Source organism: Dermacentor andersoni, chromosome 7 (genome assembly GCF_023375885.2).
Source record: "Dermacentor andersoni chromosome 7, qqDerAnde1_hic_scaffold, whole genome shotgun sequence".
NCBI lineage: Eukaryota > Metazoa > Arthropoda > Arachnida > Ixodida > Ixodidae > Dermacentor > Dermacentor andersoni.
Genome location: NC_092820.1, coordinates 6,796,553 through 6,811,887, shown reverse-complemented (window position 1 = coordinate 6,811,887; position 15,335 = coordinate 6,796,553). Strand labels below are relative to the sequence as shown.

At 48.2% G+C, this 15,335-nt stretch overlaps 3 non-coding genes across 3 annotated transcripts; all 3 read right to left on the bottom strand.

Annotated features, from left to right (window-relative positions):
* Positions 1 to 658: 658 nt before the first annotated feature.
* On the bottom strand, positions 659 to 731 carry TRNAL-CAA (transfer RNA leucine (anticodon CAA)). The gene has a single exon. It is a non-coding gene; the product is annotated as a tRNA-Leu (tRNA).
* Positions 732 to 4,879: 4,148 nt separating this feature from the next.
* TRNAL-CAA (transfer RNA leucine (anticodon CAA)) lies at positions 4,880 to 4,952 on the bottom strand. The gene has a single exon. It is a non-coding gene; the product is annotated as a tRNA-Leu (tRNA).
* Positions 4,953 to 9,569: 4,617 nt separating this feature from the next.
* On the bottom strand, positions 9,570 to 9,642 carry TRNAL-CAA (transfer RNA leucine (anticodon CAA)). The gene has a single exon. It is a non-coding gene; the product is annotated as a tRNA-Leu (tRNA).
* Positions 9,643 to 15,335: the final 5,693 nt, after the last annotated feature.

The following is a 15,335-nucleotide window of genomic DNA, read 5'->3' as shown; positions in this document are numbered from 1 at the left end:
TTCGGGACCCTCGATATGTAATAAGCGAGAAGAAAGGGGGTTAACCGAGGGGCCCGGTTTTTATTAGTCATATCATAAGAAGCCAACAAACACTGACACCAAGGGCAACAAAAGGGAAATTACTTGTACTTAAGAAATGAAATGAAGAAACGAAAAGGTAATGGAAATTAAAGTGGATGAAAAAACAACTTGCCGCAGGTGGGAACCGAACCCACAACCTTCGCATTTCGCGCGCGATGCTCTACCAATTGAGCTACCGCGCCGCCGTTTTCACATCCACTTTCTTGGGTATTTATGTGTCCTATAGGAGAAACCTGGGAGTGTTAGCCAGCGCCACCACTCACAGACCTTGGCGGCGGGCGTGGAACGTCCTTGGTGCCGCAGGCGTCACGAGAACGTGATCTTTTTGGCTGAAGGGAAATGCTCAATAAACCCACATATGCTACCTGAAGGGAGCAATGTTGCCGGATTCGACACCCTCGATATGTAATAAACGAGAAGAACGGGGGTTAACCGAGGGGCCGGATTTTTATTAGTCATATCATAGGAAGCCAACAAACACAGACACTAAGGACAACATAGAGGAAATTACTTGTGCTTAATAAATGAACTAAAGAAACTGTAATTTATTGGAAATTAAAGAGGATGAAAAGCAACTTGCCGCACGTGGGAACCGAACCCACAACCTTCGCATTTTGAGTGCGATGCTCTACCAATTGAGCTACCGCGGTGCCGTTTCCCCATCCACTTTCTTGGGTATTTATGTGTCCTATAGTAGAAACCTGGGAGTGTTAGCCAGCGCCACCACTCAGAGACCTTGGCGGCGGACGTGGAACGTCCTCGTTGCCGCAGGCGTCACGAGAACGTGATCGTTTTGGGTGAAGGCAACTGGTCAATAAACTGACACATGCTACCTCAAGGCATCAATGTTGCCGGATTCAAGACCCTCGTTATGTAATAAACGAGAAGAAAGGGGGTTATCCGATGGGCCCGATTTTTATTATTCAAATCATAAGAAGCCAACAAACGCTGACACCAAGGACAACATACGGGAAATTACTTGTGCCTAATAAATGAAATATTGAAACGATAAATTATTGGAAATTAAGGTGGATGAAAAAACAACTTCCCGCAGGTGGGAACCGAACCCACAACCTTCGCATTTTGCGTTCGATGCTCTACCAATTGAGCTACCGCGCCGCCGTTTTCCCATCCACTTTCTTGGGTGTTTATGTGTCCTATAGTAGAAACCTGGGAGCGTTAGCCAACGTCACCACTCACAGACCTTGGCGGCGGACGTGGAACGTCCTTGTTGCCGCAGGCGCCACGAGAACGTGATCTTTTTTGGTGAAGGCAACTGCTCAAGAAACCCACATATGCTACCTGAAGGCATCAATGTTGCCGGATTCTAGACCCTCGTTATGTATTAAACGAGAAGAAAGCGGGTGAACCGAGCGGCCCGATTTTTACTAGTCATATCATAAGAAGCCAACAAACACTGACACCAAGGACACCATAGGGGAAATCATGTGTGCCTAATAAATGAAAAAAAGAAACGATAAATAAATGGAAAATAAAGTGGATGAATAAACAACTTGCCGCAGGTGGAAACCGAACGCACAACCTTCGCATTTCGCGTGCGATGCTCTACCAATTGAGCAACCGCGCCGCCGTTTTCCCATCCACTTTCTTGGGTGTTTATGTGTCCTATAGTAGAAACCTGGGAGTGTTAGCCAACGTCACTACTCACAGACCTTGGCGGCGTACAGTCGCGATCAATTTGAAGGTGATCGCTCGAGCTGCGACCGGCGAGCCTTCCAAACAGCATAGCGGCCGATTTCGGAACTGCGAAGACAAAAATTGCGCGGCCTTCTTCCCCTTTTACGCTCGTACAGGCTGCAACCGTCACCCCCAAGACTAACTTGACACATTTTTTGTTTGTTACCGTTTCATGGCTATGATGTGTGCGCGTCCCTGCCTCATGCATACATTGGCTAACAATGACGCCTCTGTGCACTAGCTGATAAGGCAATCGAAATGAATTCGCAGGTTATCTCGTGATGGGTGACGAAAAGCTGCGAGTTGCCAGACGGGAGTGACACCTGCTCAGGGAACAGCAAAAGAGAGAGAGGGAAGCTTACTGATGTTTCCTTCTTGACTGACGGTGATGACGTAACGTGGCGCTGCTCCTAGTTTCGGTCGCTGCTCGAGCGATCACCTTCATATTGATCGCGACTGTACGTGGAACGTCCATGTTGCCGCAGGCGCCACGAGAACGTGATCTTTTTGGGTGAAGGCAACTGCTCAATAAACCCACATATGCTACCTGAAGGCATCAATGTTGCCGGATTCGAGACCCTCGTTATGTAATAAACGAGAAGAAAGGGGGTTAACCGAGGGGCGCGATTTTTATTAGTCACATCATAAGAAGCCAACAAACACTGACACCAAGGACAACATAGGTTAAATTACTTGTGCTTAATAAATGAAATAAAGAAACGATAAATTAATGGAAATTAAAGTGGATGAAAAAGCAACTTGCCGCAGTTGGGAGCCGAACCCACATTCTTCGCATTTCGCGTGCGATGATCTACCAATTGAGCTACCGCGCCGCCGTTTTCCCATCCACTTTTTTGGGTATTTAAGTGTCCTATTTGTAGAAACCTGGGAGTGTTAGCCAGCGCCACCACTCACAGACTTTGGCGGCGGGCGTGGAACGTCCTTGTTGCCGCAGGCGCCACGAGAACGTGATCTTTTTGGCTGAAGGGAACTGGTCAATAAACCCACATATGGTACCTGAAGGGATCAATGTTGCCGGATTCGACACCCTCGATATGTAATAAACGAGAAGAACGGGGGTTAACCGAGGGGCCGGATTTTATTAGTCATATCATAAGAAGCCAACAAACACTGACACCAAGGACAACATAGGGGAAATTACTTGTGCTTAATAAATGAAATAAAGAAACGAAAAGTTAATGGAAATTAAAGCGGATGAAAAACAGCTTGGCGCAGGTGTGAACGGAACCCACAACCTTCGCATTTCGCGTGCGATGCTCTACCAATTGAGCTACCGCGCCGCCGTTTTCCCATCCACTTACTTAGGTATTTATGTGTCCTATAGGAGAAACCTGGGAGTGTTAGCCAGCGCCACCACTCAGAGACCTTGGCGGCGGACGTGGAACGTCCTCGTTGCCGCAGGCGTCACGAGAACGTGATCGTTTTGGGTGAAGGCAACTGGTCGATAAACTGACACATGCTACCTCAAGGCATCAATGTTGCCGGATTCGAGACCCTCGTTATGTAATAAACGAGAAGAAAGGGGGTTATCCGAGGGGCCCGATTTTTATTAATCATATCATAAGCCAACAAACACTGACACCAAGGACAACATAAGGGAAATTACTTGTGCTTAATAAATGAAATAAGTAAACGATAAGGTAATGGAAATTAAAGTGGATGAAAGAACAACTTGCCGCAGGTGGGAACCGAACCCACAACCTTCGCATTTCGCGTGCGAAGCGCTACCAAATGAGCTACCGCGCCGCCGTTTTCCCATCCACTTTCTTGGTTATTTATGTGTCCTAAATTAGAAACCTGGGAGTGTTAGCCAGCGCCACCACTCAGAGACCTTGGCGGCGGACGTGGAACGTCCTCGTTGCCGCAGGCGTCACGAGAACGTGATGTTTTTGGGTGAAAGCAACTGGTCAATAAATCCACATATTCTACCTGAAGGCATCAATGTTGCCGGATTCGAGACCCTAGTTATGTAATAAACGAGAAGAAAGGGGGTTAGCCGAGGGGCCCGGTTTTTATTAGTCACATCATAAGAAGCCAACAAACACTGACACCAAGGACAACATAGGGGGAATTACTTGTACTTAATAAATGAAATAAAGAAACGATAAATTAATGAAAATTAAAGTGGATGAAAAAACAACTTGCCGCAGGTGGGAACCGAACCCACAACCTTCGCATTTCGCGTGCGAAGCTCTACCAAATGAGCTACCGCGCCGCCGTTTTCCCATCCACTTTCTTGGGTATTTATGTGTCCTAAATTAGAAACCTGGGAGTGTTAGCCAGCGCCACCACTCAGACACCTTGGCGGCGGACGTGGAACGTCCTCGTTGCCGCAGGCGTCACGAGAACGTGATCGTTTTGGGTGAAGGCAACAGGTCGATAAACTGACACATGCTACCTCAAGGCATCAATGTTGCCGGATTCGGGACCCTCGATATGTAATAAGCGAGAAGAAAGGGGGTTAACCGAGGGGCCCGGTTTTTATTAGTCATATCATAAGAAGCCAACAAACACTGACACCAAGGGCAACAAAAGGGAAATTACTTGTACTTAAGAAATGAAATGAAGAAACGAAAAGGTAATGGAAATTAAAGTGGATGAAAAAACAACTTGCCGCAGGTGGGAACCGAACCCACAACCTTCGCATTTCGCGCGCGATGCTCTACCAATTGAGCTACCGCGCCGCCGTTTTCACATCCACTTTCTTGGGTATTTATGTGTCCTATAGGAGAAACCTGGGAGTGTTAGCCAGCGCCACCACTCACAGACCTTGGCGGCGGGCGTGGAACGTCCTTGGTGCCGCAGGCGTCACGAGAACGTGATCTTTTTGGCTGAAGGGAAATGCTCAATAAACCCACATATGCTACCTGAAGGGATCAATGTTGCCGGATTCGACACCCTCGATATGTAATAAACGAGAAGAACGGGGGTTAACCGAGGGGCCGGATTTTTATTAGTCATATCATAGGAAGCCAACAAACACAGACACTAAGGACAACATAGAGGAAATTACTTGTGCTTAATAAATGAACTAAAGAAACTGTAATTTATTGGAAATTAAAGAGGATGAAAAGCAACTTGCCGCACGTGGGAACCGAACCCACAACCTTCGCATTTTGAGTGCGATGCTCTACCAATTGAGCTACCGCGGCGCCGTTTCCCCATCCACTTTCTTGGGTATTTATGTGTCCTATAGTAGAAACCTGGGAGTGTTAGCCAGCGCCACCACTCAGAGACCTTGGCGGCGGACGTGGAACGTCCTCGTTGCCGCAGGCGTCACGAGAACGTGATCGTTTTGGGTGAAGGCAACTGGTCAATAAACTGACACATGCTACCTCAAGGCATCAATGTTGCCGGATTCAAGACCCTCGTTATGTAATAAACGAGAAGAAAGGGGGTTATCCGATGGGCCCGATTTTTATTATTCAAATCATAAGAAGCCAACAAACACTGACACCAAGGACAACATACGGGAAATTACTTGTGCCTAATAAATGAAATATTGAAACGATAAATTATTGGAAATTAAGGTGGATGAAAAAACAACTTCCCGCAGGTGGGAACCGAACCCACAACCTTCGCATTTTGCGTTCGATGCTCTACCAATTGAGCTACCGCGCCGCCGTTTTCCCATCCACTTTCTTGGGTGTTTATGTGTCCTATAGTAGAAACCTGGGAGCGTTAGCCAACGTCACCACTCACAGACCTTGGCGGCGGACGTGGAACGTCCTTGTTGCCGCAGGCGCCACGAGAACGTGATCTTTTTTGGTGAAGGCAACTGCTCAAGAAACCCACATATGCTACCTGAAGGCATCAATGTTGCCGGATTCGAGACCCTCGTTATGTAATAAACGAGAAGAAAGCGGGTGAACCGAGCGGCCCGATTTTTACTAGTCATATCATAAGAAGCCAACAAACACTGACACCAAGGACACCATAGGGGAAATCATGTGTGCCTAATAAATGAAAAAAAGAAACGATAAATAAATGGAAAATAAAGTGGATGAATAAACAACTTGCCGCAGGTGGAAACCGAACGCACAACCTTCGCATTTCGCGTGCGATGCTCTACCAATTGAGCAACCGCGCCGCCGTTTTCCCATCCACTTTCTTGGGTGTTTATGTGTCCTATAGTAGAAACCTGGGAGTGTTAGCCAACGTCACCACTCACAGACCTTGGCGGCGTACAGTCGCGATCAATTTGAAGGTGATCGCTCGAGCTGCGACCGGCGAGCCTTCCAAACAGCATAGCGGCCGATTTCGGAACTGCGAAGACAAAAATTGCGCGGCCTTCTTCCCCTTTTACGCTCGTACAGGCTGCAACCGTCACCCCCAAGACTAACTTGACACATTTTTTGTTTGTTACCGTTTCATGGCTATGATGTGTGCGCGTCCCTGCCTCATGCATACATTGGCTAACAATGACGCCTCTGTGCACTAGCTGATAAGGCAATCGAAATGAATTCGCAGGTTATCTCGTGATGGGTGACGAAAAGCTGCGAGTTGCCAGACGGGAGTGACACCTGCTCAGGGAACAGCAAAAGAGAGAGAGGGAAGCTTACTGATGTTTCCTTCTTGACTGACGGTGATGACGTAACGTGGCGCTGCTCCTAGTTTCGGTCGCTGCTCGAGCGATCACCTTCATATTGATCGCGACTGTACGTGGAACGTCCATGTTGCCGCAGGCGCCACGAGAACGTGATCTTTTTGGGTGAAGGCAACTGCTCAATAAACCCACATATGCTACCTGAAGGCATCAATGTTGCCGGATTCGAGACCCTCGTTATGTAATAAACGAGAAGAAAGGGGGTTAACCGAGGGGCGCGATTTTTATTAGTCACATCATAAGAAGCCAACAAACACTGACACCAAGGACAACATAGGTTAAATTACTTGTGCTTAATAAATGAAATAAAGAAACGATAAATTAATGGAAATTAAAGTGGATGAAAAAGCAACTTGCCGCAGTTGGGAGCCGAACCCACATTCTTCGCATTTCGCGTGCGATGATCTACCAATTGAGCTACCGCGCCGCCGTTTTCCCATCCACTTTTTTGGGTATTTAAGTGTCCTATTTGTAGAAACCTGGGAGTGTTAGCCAGCGCCACCACTCACAGACTTTGGCGGCGGGCGTGGAACGTCCTTGTTGCCGCAGGCGCCACGAGAACGTGATCTTTTTGGCTGAAGGGAACTGGTCAATAAACCCACATATGGTACCTGAAGGGATCAATGTTGCCGGATTCGACACCCTCGATATGTAATAAACGAGAAGAACGGGGGTTAACCGAGGGGCCGGATTTTATTAGTCATATCATAAGAAGCCAACAAACACTGACACCAAGGACAACATAGGGGAAATTACTTGTGCTTAATAAATGAAATAAAGAAACGAAAAGTTAATGGAAATTAAAGCGGATGAAAAACAGCTTGGCGCAGGTGTGAACGGAACCCACAACCTTCGCATTTCGCGTGCGATGCTCTACCAATTGAGCTACCGCGCCGCCGTTTTCCCATCCACTTACTTAGGTATTTATGTGTCCTATAGGAGAAACCTGGGAGTGTTAGCCAGCGCCACCACTCAGAGACCTTGGCGGCGGACGTGGAACGTCCTCGTTGCCGCAGGCGTCACGAGAACGTGATCGTTTTGGGTGAAGGCAACTGGTCGATAAACTGACACATGCTACCTCAAGGCATCAATGTTGCCGGATTCGAGACCCTCGTTATGTAATAAACGAGAAGAAAGGGGGTTATCCGAGGGGCCCGATTTTTATTAATCATATCATAAGCCAACAAACACTGACACCAAGGACAACATAAGGGAAATTACTTGTGCTTAATAAATGAAATAAGTAAACGATAAGGTAATGGAAATTAAAGTGGATGAAAGAACAACTTGCCGCAGGTGGGAACCGAACCCACAACCTTCGCATTTCGCGTGCGAAGCGCTACCAAATGAGCTACCGCACCGCCGTTTTCCCATCCACTTTCTTGGTTATTTATGTGTCCTAAATTAGAAACCTGGGAGTGTTAGCCAGCGCCACCACTCAGAGACCTTGGCGGCGGACGTGGAACGTCCTCGTTGCCGCAGGCGTCACGAGAACGTGATGTTTTTGGGTGAAAGCAACTGGTCAATAAATCCACATATTCTACCTGAAGGCATCAATGTTGCCGGATTCGAGACCCTAGTTATGTAATAAACGAGAAGAAAGGGGGTTAGCCGAGGGGCCCGGTTTTTATTAGTCACATCATAAGAAGCCAACAAACACTGACACCAAGGACAACATAGGGGGAATTACTTGTACTTAATAAATGAAATAAAGAAACGATAAATTAATGAAAATTAAAGTGGATGAAAAAACAACTTGCCGCAAGCGGGAGCCGAACCCACAATCTTCGCATTTCGCGTGCGGTGCTCTACCAATTGAGCTACCGCGCCGCCGTTTTCCCATCCACTTTCTTGGGTATTTATGTGTCCTAAATTAGAAACCTGGGAGTGTTAGCCAGCGCCACCACTCAGAGACCTTGGCGGCGGACGTGGAACGTCCTCGTTGCCGCAGGCGTCACGAGAACGTGATCGTTTTGGGTGAAGGCAACAGGTCGATAAACTGACACATGCTACCTCAAGGCATCAATGTTGCCGGATTCAAGACCCTCGTTATGTAATAAACGAGAAGAAAGGGGGTTATCCGAGGGGCCCGATTTTTATTAATCGTATCATAAGAAGCCAACAAACACTGACACCAAGGACAACATAAGGGAAATTACTTGTGCTTAATAAATGAAATAAGGAAACGATAAGGTAATGGAAATTAAAGTGGATGAAAGAACAACTTGCCGCAGGCGGGAACCGAACCCACAACCTTCGCATTTCGCGTGCGAAGCTCTACCAAATGAGCTACCGCGCCGCCGTTTTCCCATCCACTTTCTTGGGTATTTATGTGTCCTAAATTAGAAACCTGGGAGTGTTAGCCAGCGCCACCACTCAGACACCTTGGCGGCGGACGTGGAACGTCCTCGTTGCCGCAGGCGTCACGAGAACGTGATCGTTTTGGGTGAAGGCAACAGGTCGATAAACTGACACATGCTACCTCAAGGCATCAATGTTGCCGGATTCGGGACCCTCGATATGTAATAAGCGAGAAGAAAGGGGGTTAACCGAGGGGCCCGGTTTTTATTAGTCATATCATAAGAAGCCAACAAACACTGACACCAAGGACAACATAGCGGAAAAAACTTGTGCATAATAAATAAAATAAAGAAACGATAAATTAATGGAAAATAAAGTGGATGAAAAAACAACTTGCCGCAGGTGGGAACCGAACCCACAATCTTCGCATTTCGCGCGCGCTGCTCTACCAATTGAGCGACCGCGCCGCCGTTTTCACATCCACTTTCTTGGGTATTTATATGTCCTATAGGAGAAACCTGGGAGTGTTAGCCAGCGCCACCACTCACAGACCTTGGCGGCGGGCGTGGAACGTCCTTGGTGCCGCAGGCGTCACGAGAACGTGATATTTTTGGCTGAAGGGAACTGCTCAATAAACCCACATATGCTACCTGAAGGGATCAATGTTGCCGGATTCGACACCCTCGATATGTAATAAACGAGAAGAACGGGGGTTAACCGAGGGGCCGGATTTTTATTAGTCATATCATAGGAAGCCAACAAACACTGACACTAAGGACAACATAGAGGAAATTACTTGTGCTTAATAAATGAACTAAAGAAACTGTAATTTATTGGAAATTAAAGAGGATGAAAAGCAACTTGCCGCACGTGGGAACCGAACCCACAACCTTCGCATTTTGAGTGCGATGCTCTACCAATTGAGCTACCGCGGCGCCGTTTCCCCATCCACTTTCTTGGGTGTTTATGTGTCCTATAGTAGAAACCTGGGAGCGTTAGCCAACGTCACCACTCACAGACCTTGGCGGCGGACGTGGAACGTCCTTGTTGCCGCAGGCGCCACGAGAACGTGATCTTTTTTGGTGAAGGCAACTGCTCAAGAAACCCACATATGCTACCTGAAGGCATCAATGTTGCCGGATTCGAGACCCTCGTTATGTAATAAACGAGAAGAAAGGGGGTGAACCGAGCGGCCCGATTTTTACTAGTCATATCATAAGAAGCCAACAAACGGTGACACCAAGGACACCATAGGGGAAATCACGTGTGCTTAATAAATGAAAAAAAGAAACGATAAATAAATGGAAAATAAAGTGGATGAAAATACAACTTGCCGCAGGTGGGAACCGAACCCACAACCTTCACATTTCGCGTGCGATGCTCTACCAATTGAGCTACCTGAAGGCATCAATGTGGCCGGATTCGAGACTCTCGTTATGTAATAAACGAGAAGAAAGGGGGTTAACCGAGGGGCCCGATTTTTATTAGTCACATCATAAGAAGCGAACGAACACTGACACCAAGGACAACGTAGGCGAAATTACTTGTGCCTAATAAATGAAATGAAGAAACGATAAATTAATGGAATATAAAGTGGATGAATAAACAACTTGCCGCAGGTGGGAGCCGAACCCACAACCTTCACATTTCGCGTGCGATACTCCACCAATTGAGCTACCACGCCGTCGTTTTTTTTTTCTTTATTGCCAGTCCTCGACATATCACAACACAAATTCCTAAATGATATAAACAAAGACCAAAGAAGCAAAAAGGGATGAATACACAAACGGAACAAAGAACAGTAATATTTACATTCGCTGCCGTCCGCCACTGTGGCACGACGTTGTCGGATTAAAATTCCTTTAGTGCTGTAAGGGGTTCAACCCTCAACAGTTACTCAGGAACAGGCTGTTGCAACTTGATCACTTCCACATACCGTTGCATGGATTCCCAAAAGTACAGACGTGCCGGTCGGGCATCCGGGTCACAATGGTAACCCGCCATTCTTGCGCGCCATAGACAGTGGAGGCCCGTAAGCATGATCAGGTCATACGGGAAACCTTCGCCGTCATATACTGGCAGAAACCTGATTCCGTGGGGATCTATAGGTAGCTCCTTTTTTAGAGTCCTTTGTAACACGTCCCAGAAAAAGACCCCTTCCCAACAGTGGATGAAGACGTGGTCTATGCTTTCTGTTTTTTTACATATAAGGCAGTGGGTTCCCCATGGCATGTAGAACCCACGTTGTTCAAGGAAGATTTTAACAGGTAGATACCGGTGTGTAATTTAAAAAAGAACGATTTAGTGGCTGGTTGAACTGGCATCTTCTTCACCCTTTTCAATACATCTAGACCTGGGCCTCCACTGTACGGGGCTCTGTACATAGGTACCAGCAAAACACTGTCACATAAATCACGATATAACTTTTTCCGTTTTACACTCCACAAATATGCACTTGAAAAACGAACACGCAAAAAAGAAACACTCTGAACTATTTCCCGAAAGAAACCACGGACTTGTCCTGGCATTATTTCCGTACCTACAACGAATTCGGGAAGTGATCTTGACAGCCTCATTTGGATCACCGTGCGCAGAAATGGGTCGTTTGTATCTCGAAAGAAGGAGAATCTATTCACCAGTTGACGCAAGAAAAGGTGCGCCAACCCCAGACCACTATCCTTCACACGTCGGAAGAGATTATCTCGGCTGCATCGCTCCCAGCTCGATGCCCACACGAATACAGCGAACACGCGGTGCAGTTTCTGCACATTAATACGAGAGCACTGTAGGGCCTGCATTACGTACCAGATCTTTGACACGAGAAACATGTTGCACGCTGTAGCTCTCGCGAACATTGACAAGTGACAGGCGTTCCATCGGTCGGCTTTTCTTTTAGTTCTTTTGTACGCTCCTTCCAATACTCGCTATTGTCCTTGTAGGCATCAAGGGGTGCTCCAAGGTACTTAACTGGCGTCGTGACCCAGTTTACGTTCGAAAAGTGGTCTGGTGTAGACGCCCATCTTCCATGCCAAAACCCCAAACATTTCTGCCAGTTAACGTAGCTGTTAGTGGCGTTACCAAACTTTTTGACGATATTAACAGTATTCAATACACTTTGTTTGTCTTTACAGCACACAGCCACATCGTCAGCGTATGCCAGTAGCTTCACTTCTGCTGATTGAAGACTAAACCCCTTAATACATTCATTTTCGATGATGGCCAGACATAGCGTTTCTATGTACCCACAAAACAGGAGTGGACTGAGTGGACAACCCTGGCGAACGGAGCGCTTCACGTTAATGGGGGCCCCCAACATCTGATTAACTATAAGTCTGGTATAGCAGCTCCGGTACGCCATGGTCACCCCTTCAGCGATTATGTGGCCAAAATTAACGTGTTCAAGGATGGTAAGCAATATGTCGTGAGAAACACAATCAAACGCCTTCTCCAAGTCTAGCTGGAGGATGGCTACTGCATCGCACATGGCGTCACAACACTCCAGCACACACTTCATTTTATGGATGTTAGTGAAAATGGTTCTTCCACGAATACCACACGTCTGGTGTGGGCCGACTACTTCCTGAATAACTGACTGGACCCGTCGTGCCAACACCTTCATCAATATTTTGTAGTCGCAGTTAGTAAGCGCTATGGGTCTGTAGGAGGAAAGTTGCTTGAGCTTTTCGGTCTCTTCTGTTTTCGGTATTAGTACTGTATGGGACTGGCCAAAGGATGGTGGAAGTATTTTCAGTTCATATGCTTCATTGAAAACTGCTGTTAAGATAGGAGCTAGGTGGCTTTTGAACGATTTGTACCAAGCGGCACAAAGACCGTCTGGACCTGGCGACTTCCCAGGATTCAGGTCTTCGATGGCTTTCATCACTTCATGTTCTGTTAATGGTCGTTCTAAGGTTTCTTTAACCTCACTCGACAGCTGTGGGATTCGTTGCAAAAAGAATTTCTTGAAATCGTGCATGTTGACAGGCCTGAATGCAAAACGTTCTCTGTAATGCTCAAAGAAAGCACGCCCTATATCATTGTTATCCGTTAATACCACCCCTTCATATTCGATAGCCTCAATCTGCTTACGTCTCGAGTGGTTTTTTTCTAGCCCCAGTGCTCTTTTCGTTGGCGTTTCCCCGCATGATAGCCTTTCTGCTCTGGCTCGCACTAGCGCACCTCGGAAGCGATCTTCATCGAATACCTCGAGCTTCTTCTTAACGGCGCGCATATCTTGTTGATAGGCGCCAGGTTGCATGCATTCAAGCTTCGCTAATTTTTCTAGCAATGTTGTTAAATCCTTTTCTCTGGCCTTTTGTTCATATCGCAGTACGCTACTTCTTTCGATTGCCTTCAATTTAATGCTTTGCTTCAGCAACTCCCATTCCTCACCAAATTTCGTAGAACTGTCTGCTCCAAAAGAATTCAGAGCAGCCACTGCATTTTCGTTCAAAGTTTCATCATGTAACAGCTCTGCATTTAATTTCCACAGTTCCCAGACGAACTTGTTTCGTTCTTTCTTCCTGCCCACCGTGCATTTTACCAGGCAGTGGTCAGAATATGATATGGCCGTAACTGTGTAGCACTGGCATTTTTCAACTAAATCATATGAAAGATAGATACGGTCTAAGCGTGCGTGACTTGTGCCCTGAAAGTGAGTGTAGCTTACGTGTCCGTGACCGCGAAAACATTCTGCGATATCTTCTAATTCGAATTCGTGTGTAATCTGCGCCGGGATATCACTACTTTTGTCACAAACCACGCGACGCGTAGACCTATCCTCAGCTTTCAATACGCAGTTGAAGTCGCCTACACAGGCTATCATTTTTTGCACACGTAAATGATGCTTTAAACTCAAAAAGAAATTTGCCCTCTCTTGCACAGTATTAGGCGCATAAATGCCAAACACGCGCCATTGGACATTACAATAGCTGAAGTCACAAAAGACAAGTCGACCAGAACTACAGGAGAAGTAACCATCTATAACAAGACCAGGGAGCTTCCTCACGAACAGCACACACCCTGCCGAAGTCCCTAAGGCGTGGCTCACTACCGTATAGTAGTTATACGTGAACCTTTGCACCATGCTCCCGGTCTCCTCCTTGCCGTCTACCTTGGTTTCTTGCCCGGCTAAAACGTCGAGGTCGTGGTCCACTAGTAGTCTGTAAACCTGACTCTGTTTCCTTTTGGCGGCCAGACCTCGAACGTTTAGCGTGCCGAGGCTAAGCGACGGGTTGGTAGCCATTATTGGTGAAAACAGGAGGGGAGAAGGCCCGGAGCATGGTGCTCACCTTAACGTCTAGCTGACCGCTAGACGCCTCCGTGGCCATCCGGTGGCCGTCGCCCGGGTTCCTCTTTGGTCGGCTTCGGGGTAAGCCTACGGTCAGTCTCCAGGTTCGGCTTAGGCTTGAGGGTGGAGCGCCTTCCAGGTAGCGTCTTAGCGGGTGGTGCCTCGGAGTCACCGCCGGCCTTTCCGTCGACTTTCTCCTCGTGCTGCAGGGATCTCTTGACCGGTGCCGAGGCGGATTCGACGCGGGCGCTAGCAGGGGTCGCGTTGTCGTCCGCCTCTGCCTGCGTTGCATCCGTAGCTGGCTGGTGGCTCTCATTTTCTTGCGGGGCCGTCTTCACGCTCTCGACTGTAGCTGCTGGTTCTTTGGGGGGAGGGATATTCCTTCCTCCTTCGGCTTGCTTGGTCGTCGCGCCGGTTTCTGCCGCCACTTTGCCGTTTCCAGCTCCCTTGGCCGCTTCCTCCGCCTCGGTCACGTCCATTACATGGTCTAACGTCGACGGCTCGCTCTCCGCCGAACCCGCGGCTACTGCGTATGAACGCACACAGTCCGCGTCGTTGTGTCCAAAAAGCCTGCACCGCGAGCAACGGGGAACGTTGCATTCACGACGAACGTGGCCAGAGCCCCGGCAGCGCAGGCACTGCATGGGACGTCCTGGGGCTACCACCAGCGCAAGCTCGCCGGCGACGCGGATCTGGTGGGGCAGGTCGTCGACTTTCATTCTTGGCTTCAGCTGCAGCAGCACTGCTCGGGTCGTCGAGCCCTTGTCGGAAACGCCATCCACTCGCCAGCGCTCCCGGGTCACTTCCGTCACTTTGCCGAAGGAGGCCAGCGCGGTCTTGACGTCTTCGTCGTCCACCCCATGCAGAAGCCAGTGGATACGAAGCTTCACCTGTTGTTCCTTGGGGTCGATGACCAGGCAGCGACGCCCCTTCACCTGCAGCTCCTTCAGGGCCGCCAGCTTTTGGGCAGCCTCGGCTGTCTTCATCGTCACCGCCCATACATGGTTGATTTGGTATGCTCCAAGGGCGACGACGCCAGAGAGCATACCAACAGCTTGAAGCGCGTCCCGGAAATCTTCCACACGGAACGGGCGAACACGAGCGTCGCCGTGCAAAAAAACTGTGTTCAAAACGATGCGTCCTGTAGGTAGTCGAGGCAAAATAATCTGGAAATCCTTATCTTCCTCCGTCGAAAGCCTGTTGCCGCGGCTGACAGCCGCATACGCCGCTCCATTGGAGCCCATGATCCCGCAATCCGTTTAGCTCGGGAGCCGGAAGCAGAATGACCACGCCGCCATTTTCCCATCTACTTTCTTGGGTGTTTATGTGTCCTATAGT